The sequence below is a fragment of the Ascaphus truei genome, unplaced genomic scaffold (genome assembly GCF_040206685.1).
Source record: "Ascaphus truei isolate aAscTru1 unplaced genomic scaffold, aAscTru1.hap1 HAP1_SCAFFOLD_573, whole genome shotgun sequence".
In the NCBI taxonomy this organism is placed as follows: Eukaryota; Metazoa; Chordata; class Amphibia; order Anura; family Ascaphidae; genus Ascaphus; species Ascaphus truei.
The window spans coordinates 156,508-167,077 of NW_027456905.1; the positions used below are offsets into that span (position 1 = coordinate 156,508).

The 10,570-nt window shown below is 43.2% G+C and overlaps 1 long non-coding RNA gene across 1 annotated transcript; it reads right to left on the bottom strand.

Moving 5' to 3' along the window:
• Positions 1-1,757: 1,757 nt before the first annotated feature.
• On the bottom strand, positions 1,758-7,748 carry LOC142485375 (uncharacterized). The gene is made up of 3 exons (XR_012798406.1): positions 7,630-7,748; positions 4,203-4,314; positions 1,758-2,833 (listed from the first exon to the last, which is right to left on the bottom strand). It is a non-coding gene; the product is annotated as an uncharacterized LOC142485375 (long non-coding RNA).
• Positions 7,749-10,570: the final 2,822 nt, after the last annotated feature.

The following is a 10,570-nucleotide window of genomic DNA, read 5'->3' on the forward strand; positions in this document are numbered from 1 at the left end:
GTTCCTAAGCGTCCCCCCACTCGACCACCACCGGGTCCCCGAATCCTGGACCCCCGATAAGGGTCGAACCAGATAGAGCGGGTCGCGCCATAGGCTTTGCCGGCGGCGGCAGAAAAATGACTAAGTGAGAAATGCTGAATTTTAGGAATCCATATCTCCGGTTCCGGAGGGTTCAGCAGATCAGGGTTTGGGGTATCTGTAGCCACTGCTCCGGCATCGCTGCAGAACCTTCCTTGACCAGCTTGGACCAACCCGACGGAGTATGGACCCCCTTGAAGTTCGGGACTTTTCCCATAAACTTCAATGGCAGAAAACCCCCATTGACTTCAATGGCGGCGATTTACCATTGAAAGTCTATGGCGGAGCTGCCCGTTGTTTTCAATGGGGATTTAGTGAAAAGCTGAGATTTCTTTTTCAATGGAGATTTTTGTATTAAAATGATTTAATGTGCATTGGTGTAACTCCGGTTTCTTAGGTCGTAGCAAGTCGCTTTTTGGACCATATGGTGTCCCAGTTCTGGCAATGCGAACTGGGAAGTTTGGACCTGCTAAACCTAACGGAACCGGATATTTTAATACGTTTATGTTTTATGCTTAATAGTGTATCTTAAGGTATGGACAAAGACCCAGAAGAGATTCTTTTGGGCCATAAGGTAGCAGATGGCCCTGGGGACGCCGCTATGTCTAGGATTTAAGTGCTGTTCAAAGAGTTTTATCACCCTCACTGTTTATCCGAAGCCCAAACCAGGGCAGGTCTTAAGTGTTCCAGTTAACACCTTTCAACAAAGGTTTTCCTGCCAGAACTCCAAATGGTAGACTGTCTGGCATTCCTGACGTAAATGTGGGGCTTCAGAAATGAGACCCCCAGAGTTCTACTGCGCATGTGCCAACTAGCAGGGGGGCATGGGTCAGAATGCTTTCCCACGTTAGTGAGTGGCTGGAGGTAATTGTAAACCAATCCCCTGTGCTTAAGGTTAAGAATAGAAGGAGAATGGTTTATAAACTGCTGTCCACCCATATATCCTTTGTCTTCGTTTGCTGATATGGTTACCTGATATCACCTGAATGATTTCCTCACTGCTGAAAGAAATGCTACATCATACTTCTCATTCCCCAACCCTTAAGTAAGTGTACTTCTTGTTCGTTACTGTATTATCTGTTGTGTTCACCTATATTCTAAGGAATAAATACAATTTATTATATCTTAAGCCTCGTTCAGTTCAAACCCAATTATTTTTGTGTAATATTAATAAGCCTGTGGAAGCTATCGTCACAAGGAGGTATTATAGTGTGTATTGTGGGGAGAATTAGTGTGTGTGTTGTTTGGGAGTGATATTCGGGAGGATTGTGTGTGCAGAAGGAAGAATGAGTGAGGGGGGAGTAAGGGAGCAGGATTGAATGAGAGGGGGTCATTGAGTGATAGCGGGGAGGGGAGGGAAGAGTGAGGAGAGTGGGTGTAGGAGGGAGCAGTGCAAGAGACCGTCGGGGGCAGAATACATGGTGAGAAGGGAGGCTGCCTAGAAGCATAAAAATCTACTTCACCACTGTTCTGTACTCTCTTCAATACTCTGTGTTACAGATCTCTCTGGCAAGAAATGGGGTCCAATGGCAAAGACTGCTCTAAATAAGATAGTATAAATGAACACAGAGAGAAATTCCAAAGAGTAACCCAAGAAAATACAAGTGAAATCTAATCGTAAGGTAATTAGTCCCATTAAGTGAAATACATAAAGGAATAGTCCATAAAAAAGCACAAAGGAAAAAAATAGGAGTACTTTATTGTGATGTTACATTTCAGAGAATATAAAATTATAGGAAAACAATTCCACTTTGTTCAGAAAACCAGAAAGTCTTGGTCCCAGGTGGACTGAATTTTTATTGCAAATAAGTTCCTTAATACACAAGTAAAGAATATAGTTACTTATTCTATTCTCTACTGTAAGACGTGCCACATTGCCCAATATTTGGGTACAGTGCCCAGATTGTGACCATGCACTACAGAGGTGAGATTCCCCCAACTCCAATTTGCTACACACTCCAAGAGAGATTATTGTGATCAGAGGTGGAATGAGAGGGGTGAGAAGGGTCGCTGCCCAGGGAGTAGCCTGACAGGGGGTACAGAAATCTCTTTTGGTGCATATATTGCGGAGCTGCATTGATTGACTTGTCAATCAGCTCTGCTGCCTATCCCATTGACATCATGATCCGGCACTGTGATCAGCTGCAGCGCTGACCCAGGTGTGTTAGTGCAGCACTTTACAGGGAGGGAACAGAGGTTGTGGATGACAGATGCTGGGGATAGGCCATGAGTACGGGCCAGAGTAAGGTGGAGACTTTCTGTACTCTGCATACAGGACACTGCATGCATGACAGTGTCTGTGTGTGTGTGTGTGTATTCCAAGTGTCAGTGTGCATAAGTAAGTGTGCTCTGTAAGTATGCCTGTGTGGCAGGTATAGGGGGGTGGTTCAGCTGGAGGAATTTATCCAGGCACAAAAGCACATAGATGCCCCAGATTATACCACCCCAAATGCTGATAATATCCTGCTGCACTTTACAGAAGATGATGCAGATGTCAGTGGGTGGTGGGTTCATTAAATCCATCCATCATATCATAGCCACACTGTGCATATGATGTACTGAATCAATCACAGGAAGACATCTCCATGGTAGGGGTAGAAGTTAACAGAATATGTCCAGCACTGTGGTGTGTAGCCCATGAATAATAATTGTGCACATTACAGAACATACTTGCAACTGCAAGATCATTTTGCTGCTTGTAGTGTTTGCTCTTGTCCTGTGCAGTGTTGTCGTAGATCCGTCTCTTCAGTGTTCACTGCAATAAAAGTAAGACATTGCATTAATATTACAGAAGTTTGGGAGCTGAAATCCCACTATGCTGCAGACATTTTCCCTTTGCATAAGATTCTTGTGATTATATCTCAATGATGATCAATAACAACTACATCATAACACAGCCGCTCAATACAAAATATGTATTTGCTATCAATGGTCATGGAGGCCAAACGTCACACAATGTACAGATATACTGCTGCGGCCGAGTTTATTCGAGCATTTGCCCGTTCTTGGCCGCAGCAGTAACCTGGCGCGCGCCGGAGGGTGCCGGGCGCACGCCGAAGCAGCGGAGGAGCGCCCTCCGATCGGGGCTTTCTCCCTTCCGCTGCCGGGTCCGTCGGGTCCCCCGGAACCCCCTGCCGCTGTCCCCCACATCGCGGGACACCAGTGCTCCCTCGGGGAGCCCTGGACGCGCGTGCAGGGGGCGCAGGCACCCGATGACGCGTGACCGTGCATCGGTGATGCGCGGCACGCTGAGGGAGTGCGGCTAGCACGCCGGGGCATCCCCCGGCTTGCGGTGCTAGCCGTGCTTCAATAAAACGTGTCGGTAGTGTAGCAAGGATTATTTCTTCCTCTGGTGCATTATGATGGGATGTGTTGTAAGATTCTGCATTATTAGCATCACTGAATCTTTTGGAAACTGAGTAATATTCTATGTTTTAATGCAATATTATGGATGATCAGCCGGTAAAATAAAGCTTACTGTATCTGTAGCCATGCTCTACCCATGATGTGCTGAATCAATGACTGCAGAGTGATTCAGAGTGGTAAACATGACTGGAACTCATCTCTGAATAGAGGACAGAACAGCAGTGCAGAGTAGGAGGTGAATGTATCTCAAATGGAAGACTTAGTAGCTGTGTGGGGAGTAGACAGTACAGACTGATCAAATAAATAGTTAAAGGAGTATCTTCAACATTACTTGGCTTTGTTATCAACATTGAAGTTTCTCTTGTTTTTTCTGTTCTTTAAATCACTACTACTGATGCCATGTGTAACCTGTACTGAGAGATATACTCTACTGGCCTAGATGAAACCATATGATGCAAACAGGATTCATCCCACTCCAGATTCATATGATTGCACCACTTCAACCTTTAATAAAACACATAGAACTACAGCAGTGCGCTACTGCACATGTTCTTGTTATGAATGGTAGTAGATGTGGTCCTTGGGTCAATACTTCATACAGCAGCCACACTCTACTCATGATGTATTGAATCAACAAAAACCTGCATGGTACAGATCACAGGAAGGGTAGAGTAGAGGGGAATATGTCCAATGCGAAACCCTTAGCAGCTGGATTGTGTGGAGTCAACAAAACGACAAATACTAAATGAGAAATATACACATTGCTTATCTGTCTCTGTGTAGTCATTTTCCTCCTCTTCAACTGTCTTTCAAAATTTCTCTTCTGACAGAAAAGAAACACATGGCTTCAATATTCACTGTTCTTCCCTCCTGAAATAAAAGTTAAGCATTGCATGGTTATGATCATACATACAATGAACCTTGCGCCAAACCATGTGATCCAAAGTAAATCCACCTCCCTCCCATAGCTGTGTTCCTTCTAGAGCTTCTACCACACAAGTCATTAATGTTCGTGACACTGTACTGCAGTCACAGTCTGCACACAAAGTACTGAATCAATTACATCACACTGAAAAGGCAGTCTACATGATGCAATAGTTAACCATAATAACTCTGTCATGCAAATGACAGGAAAACCTATATGTATATCATTAGGGGAGAGGGGAAAAATAATTAAAAAATAAGTGCGACAAATAAAAACAGATTATAGGAAAGTAAATCCTTGCCCTGGGAACTTTACAATCTAATAGAAATGTTAGAAGACTTAAAGAGAGGCAGCAGTTGGGGGAAGAAGTGCAGTAGATGACAATGCTTGTCCTTAATGGTGGGTACAATTAGTAGAAAGCACATCTTGGGAACAATAGTTGTTAGCAGTGACTGTGGGTGTGGGACAGTAGCCACGAGTCAAAGTTTTTTAAATGCTTGATTTAAGTCGTGAATTTTAAGATTGGTCTTACATGTGGGTGGAAGAGGTTATGTTGGCATATACTGAGTGTGAGGACGTTTCACATGTACGGTGCAGTGATGGAAAATGGTTTCAGGCAAGTGAGAGAACAGTAGAGGTGAAAGAAGTTTACAGGAGACAGTTATGGTTATAGTGCAAGAGACAAGCAAGGGCATAACGAGAGATCAAAGATGATATGCAAGAAGGAGCAGATTAATGGAGAGCCTTAACAAAAAGGTAAGGAGGAGAACTTTGTAGGTGATACAAAAACTTGATGGGATGCCAGGACAGGGATTTAAGGAGATGAGCAGAGACTGTTGTGGGAGAAAGTGAGATAATTCAAGCAGCAGAGTTTTGCATAGGAGAAAGTTGTGAAGCATGGAGGCCTGTTAGTAGTATGTTAAAATAACCTATAGGATAACAGTATACATTGGAGTTTTAGCAGTAGGTTGAGAGGGGAAAGGGAAGATCTTGGCAATATTACAGAGAAAGAGGCAACACATTTTACCCATAGCCGTGCATGTGAATGGAGATGGAATTGAAGAGCCAAATGTTACTCCTATGCAACATGTTTGATGACAAGATAGATGGTAGTACTGTTTACTGTGATGGAGAAAGGGGATAATATGAGCCCAGTGTTAGACATTAAGTTTAAGGCAGTGGAGTGCCATCCATGAGCATATAGCCAGGAGACAACCCAAGAGTAGGGACTGGATTGCAGGAGTGAGAACAGGGGTGGATAGATTTGTGTGTGTATCATCCGCATAGAGATTATATCTAAGGCCAAAAGCATTGATGAAGTCACCAAATGATAGTATGTAGAGAGAAAGAGAGATCTCAGAACAGAGCCCTGATGTATACCCACAGACAGATCAATAGAAGACGAAGACATGTTAGCAACAGAGATGGAGAATGTGTGACAGGAAAGTTATGATGAAAACCAGGATAGAACTTTGTTACTGATACCAAGAGAGAGTTTAGAATATGAAGGAGGAGAGTGATTGAGAGCATCAAACGCAGCCGATAGATCAAGTAGGATTAGTAGGGAAAAGTGACCTTGGGAATTTGCTTTAAGCACAGTCTGTAGAACGTGCTGTACGAAAGGCAGGTTGTAAAGGATCCAGGAGGGCATGTGATTTAAGAATGTTGACACTAGCAATTAGAAGGCAAACAGCATGAGGGATACAGAGCGGTAGTTAGTAAGGCACATAGGGTGTAGTTTGTTTCTGACAAAAGGGTGACCGCTACAGGCTTAAAGTAAGAGGGCAAAAATCCAGAGAATAGGGAGAAATTGAAGATGTGGGTGAGAGTGGGGACTAAGAGATGCAGTAAGGTGTGAGGGGATACGATCTAGAGGGCATGTGGTAGAGGGAGAATAGAAGATGATTAGCTTCCAGCTCTGTAAGAGAAGAAAAGGAGTCAAGTGCAGAAGGAGTTTTGGGTAGAAGGAGAGAAGGGGGAAGGGACAGAAGGAATCTCCTTTTGGGTGGCATCCACCTTGCCTCTGAAGTAGTCAAATGCTTGAGGAGAAGTGAAGGAAGGATGGCAAGTGGGAGGAGAAGGTCAGTGGAGGGAGTCAAATACAGAGAAAAAAAACAGCGTAAATTAAATTTGAGTGTTGATGAGTGTGGAAAAAAGTAGTGTATTTAGCCCTAGAGAGCAGCTTTATACAGGACAGGAGACATTTTTACTGTAGAAAAATCAAACAAAGTGTGAGATTTCCTCCGTAGGTATTAAGAACAGCGAGTGGAAGTGTGATGAGTGTGTTTGGGAATTTAGCCAAAGGTGTGGGTTAGAGGGATGAGTGTGTCAGAGCCTATAGGGGGCATATAGATAGGAGGATAGCATTGTAAGAGTTAATAAGATTGTTAGTTTAAGCAGAAAGAAAGAGAGAGAAGAGAGAAGAGAGGTTAGAGTAGATGTCAGAGGAGAGTTTAATTAAGCAGAGGCAAATCAGTGGGACAGGTAAGATGCGGTGAGGGGAATGACTGATTGTGACTGATGAGAGCAGAAGAGGTTATGTACAACTAGAGCCTTGTTAGTAAGAGTGGACATTCCAGAGGGCACAGGAGAAGGGAAGAGAAAAGTAAGGAAAGGAATGTGGATTACATTAGATAGGTTAACACTCTTAGTAGGGAGGCCTGATGTGTATATGAGCCGGTCCAAGATTATAAGAGATATCCCCCAACATCAGCGAGCATAGAAGGAGACACAGAGATAGGTGTAGAGAGAGACAGAGATAGGGATATGTAGAGAGAGAAGGGCGTCAAGAGAATGAGACAGATAGGCGTAGAGAGAGGAGACATAGAGAGAGGGGGCTTTGAGAGGGGGGCGTAGAGAATGAGGGAAGGTGGAAGAGAATAGGATGTGCAGGAGTGCATTTCATTGAGCAGTGCAGAAATAGCTGCAATAGAGGTCTGTACAAATGGTGCTTTGTGTAGACACATGCAAAGGTAGGGGAAGGAAAGTGTATAGAACATGTGGATAAAAGCAGGAGTGTGGAAGTTAGAGAAATTAGAAAAGTTTTACAGAGGAGTGAGGAAACAGTAAACAGAAAGAACAAGAGAGAGGTTACATTGGGATGACGTGCTGTGGTAGAGAGAAATGCTAGGAGAGAGCCTCCAGATATTAGAGGACATGAATTGAGAGAGCAAATGTATAAATCAAAACCGGAGGGGGAGGTATAGCACGAAAGCTTGCACAGCAGTTGATGAAGATTATAGTCTTAAAGTTGCGTGTACCTGTCAGGGCACTCAAGAAGGTCAATGCTCACAAGTGCAGAGTTCATGAAGAAATGCTGAATCCAGTTCCCCTCCAATTTAATTTTAATATAACTTTTTCATTCTTCATTACTGCAAAAAGCAAACAAAACAAAACCACATTGCATTACTATTTTCAAAATGGATTGAATGACATATTCAACAGTAACTGTGTGATGCCAATATTGCCTTCTCACTCGTAGGCCAGTACGGTCAGGTACCCAGTACTGATAAAACAATAAGTGCCCGTACTAAGTACCAATATGAATTATAAGGAAATGTAAAATCTCCAGGTCTCTCTCCATCTCTGCAACAGATATATGGATAAGCCCATATTAAGGCATCACGTGACCGGAGCCGTCACTGACTGGGTATACGCAAAGATGCAGGGAGATGCAAAGAAAGGGAGGGAGAGAGACAGGGAGAAGATGGGAAACGGAGGGAGGCACGGATGGCAGGCCTCTCTCTTTCACTGGTGCATGCAAGGAGCTGGTCCCAACATCCACAAAGTGTGTGTGTATTATTGGTTGTGTTTTATGGCGGTAGGAGGATAGTGTGTATATTGTGTGTGTGTGGGAGTATTATATTGTGTGTAGGGTATTATAGTGTGTATATTATGTTGAGGTGCAGAGGAGAGTGTTAGATTGGGTATCTTGTGTTAGGGGGTATTGTGTATATTGTGTTTAAGACTATAATATTATTGGGGAGATTATTATTGAGGAGGTATTAAAGTGTGTATTGTGGGGAGTATTAGTGTATGTATTATTTGTGGGTGACAGATGCTGTGGGTAGGCCAAGAGTACGGGCCAGACTAAGGTGGAGACTTTCTGTACTCTGCATACAGGACTCTACATGCACTGCAGAGGTGAAATTCCCCCAACTCCAATTTGCTACACTCTCCAAGAGAGAATATTGTGATCAGAGGTGGAAGATGAGCAGGGTCACTGCCCAGGGAGTAGCCTGTCAGGGGGCATGGAAATCTCTTTTGGTGCGTATGTTGCCACGTGGCATTGATTGACCGGTCAATTAGCACTGCTTCCTATCACAGTGACATGATCCGGTGCTGTGATCGGTTGCAGCGCTGACCAAGGTGTGTTAGTGCAGCAATTTACAGGGAGGGAACAGAGGTTGTGGGTGACAGATGCTGGGGGTAGGCCAAGAGTACGGGCCAGAGCAAGGTGGAGATATTCTGTACTCTGCATGCCCAGGACTCTGCATGCATGCCAGTGGCTGTGGGGTGTGTGTGTGTAGGTATGCCAAGTGTCAGTGTGCATAAGTAAGTGTGCTGTGTGTGTAAGTAAGTTTGCCTGTGTGGCAGGAGGTGTAGGGGGGTGGGGGGCGGGGGGCGGTTCAGCTGGAGGACTTTACCCAGCACAAAAGCACATAGATGCCTCTGATTATATCACCCCAAATGCTGATAATATCCTGCTGTAGATGCACTTTACAGAAGATGATACAGATGTCATCAGTGTTTGGTGGGTTCATTAAATCAATCCATCATATAATAGCCACACTGTGCATATGATGTACTGAATCAGTAACACCAATCACAGGAAGACATCTCCATGGTAGGGGTAGTGTTGAAGTTAACAAAATATGTCCAGCACTGTGGTGTGGAGCCCATACATAATAATTGTGCACATTACCAGAACAACATATTGTCAACTGCATGATCATTTTGCTGCTTGTAGTGTATACTCTTGTCCTGTGCAGTGTTGTAGTAGATCCGTCTCTTCGGTGTTCACTGCAATAAAAGTAAGACATTGCATTAATATTACAGAAGTTTGGGGGCTGAAATCCCACTATGCTAATGACAGTTTCCCTTTGCATAAGATTCTTGTGATTATATCTCAATGATGATCAATAACAACTACATCATAACACAGCTGCTCTATACAGAATATGTATTTGCCATCAATGGTCATGGAGGCAATATGTCACACAATGTACATATATAGCAAGGATTATTTCTTCCTCTGGTGTATTATGATGGGAGGGTGAGATTCTGCATTATCAGCATCAGTAAATCTGTAGGAAACTGAGTGATATTCTATTTTTTAATGCAATATTAGGGTAAAATAAAGCTTGCTGTATCTATAGCCATGCTCTACCCATGATGTGCTGAATCAATGACTGCAGAGCGATTTAGAGTGGTAAACATGACTTGAACTCATCTCTGAATAGAGGGTAGCACAGTAGTGCAGAGTAGAAGGTGAATGTATCTCAAATGGAAACCCTTAGCAGCTGTGTGGGGAGTAGACAGTACAGACTGACCAAGTAAATAGTAAAAAGTAGTAACTTCAACATTACTTGGTTTTGTTCTCCACTCCTGTTTTTCTGTTCTTTAAATCACTAATACTGATGCCATATGTAACCTGTACTGAGAGTTATATACTCTACTGGCCTAGATCAAATTAAATGATGCAAACAGGATCCCTCCCACCTCAACCTTTCATAGCAATAACATAGAACTGCAGCAGTGCGCTACTGCACATGTTCTTGTTATGAATGGTAGTAGATGTGGTCCTTGGGTCAGTACTTCATACTGTAGCCACACTCTATTCATGATGTATTGAATCAACAAAAATCTGCATGGTACAGATCACAGGAAGGGGTGGAGTAGAGGTGAATATGTCCAATGCGAAACCCTTAGCAGCCGGATTTTTTGGAGTCAATAAAACGACAAATACTAAATGAGAAATATACACATTGCTTATCTGTCTCTGTGTAGTCATTTTCCTCCTCTTCAACTGTCCTTCAATTTTCTATTTTGCAAGAAAATGAACACATGGCTTCAATATTCACTTCTGTTCTGCAGTCTTTCCTCTTGAAATAAAAAAGTTAAGCATTGCATTATTATTATTATAATTATTATTGACGATACATACAATGAACCTTGCTCCAAACCATGTGATACAAAGCA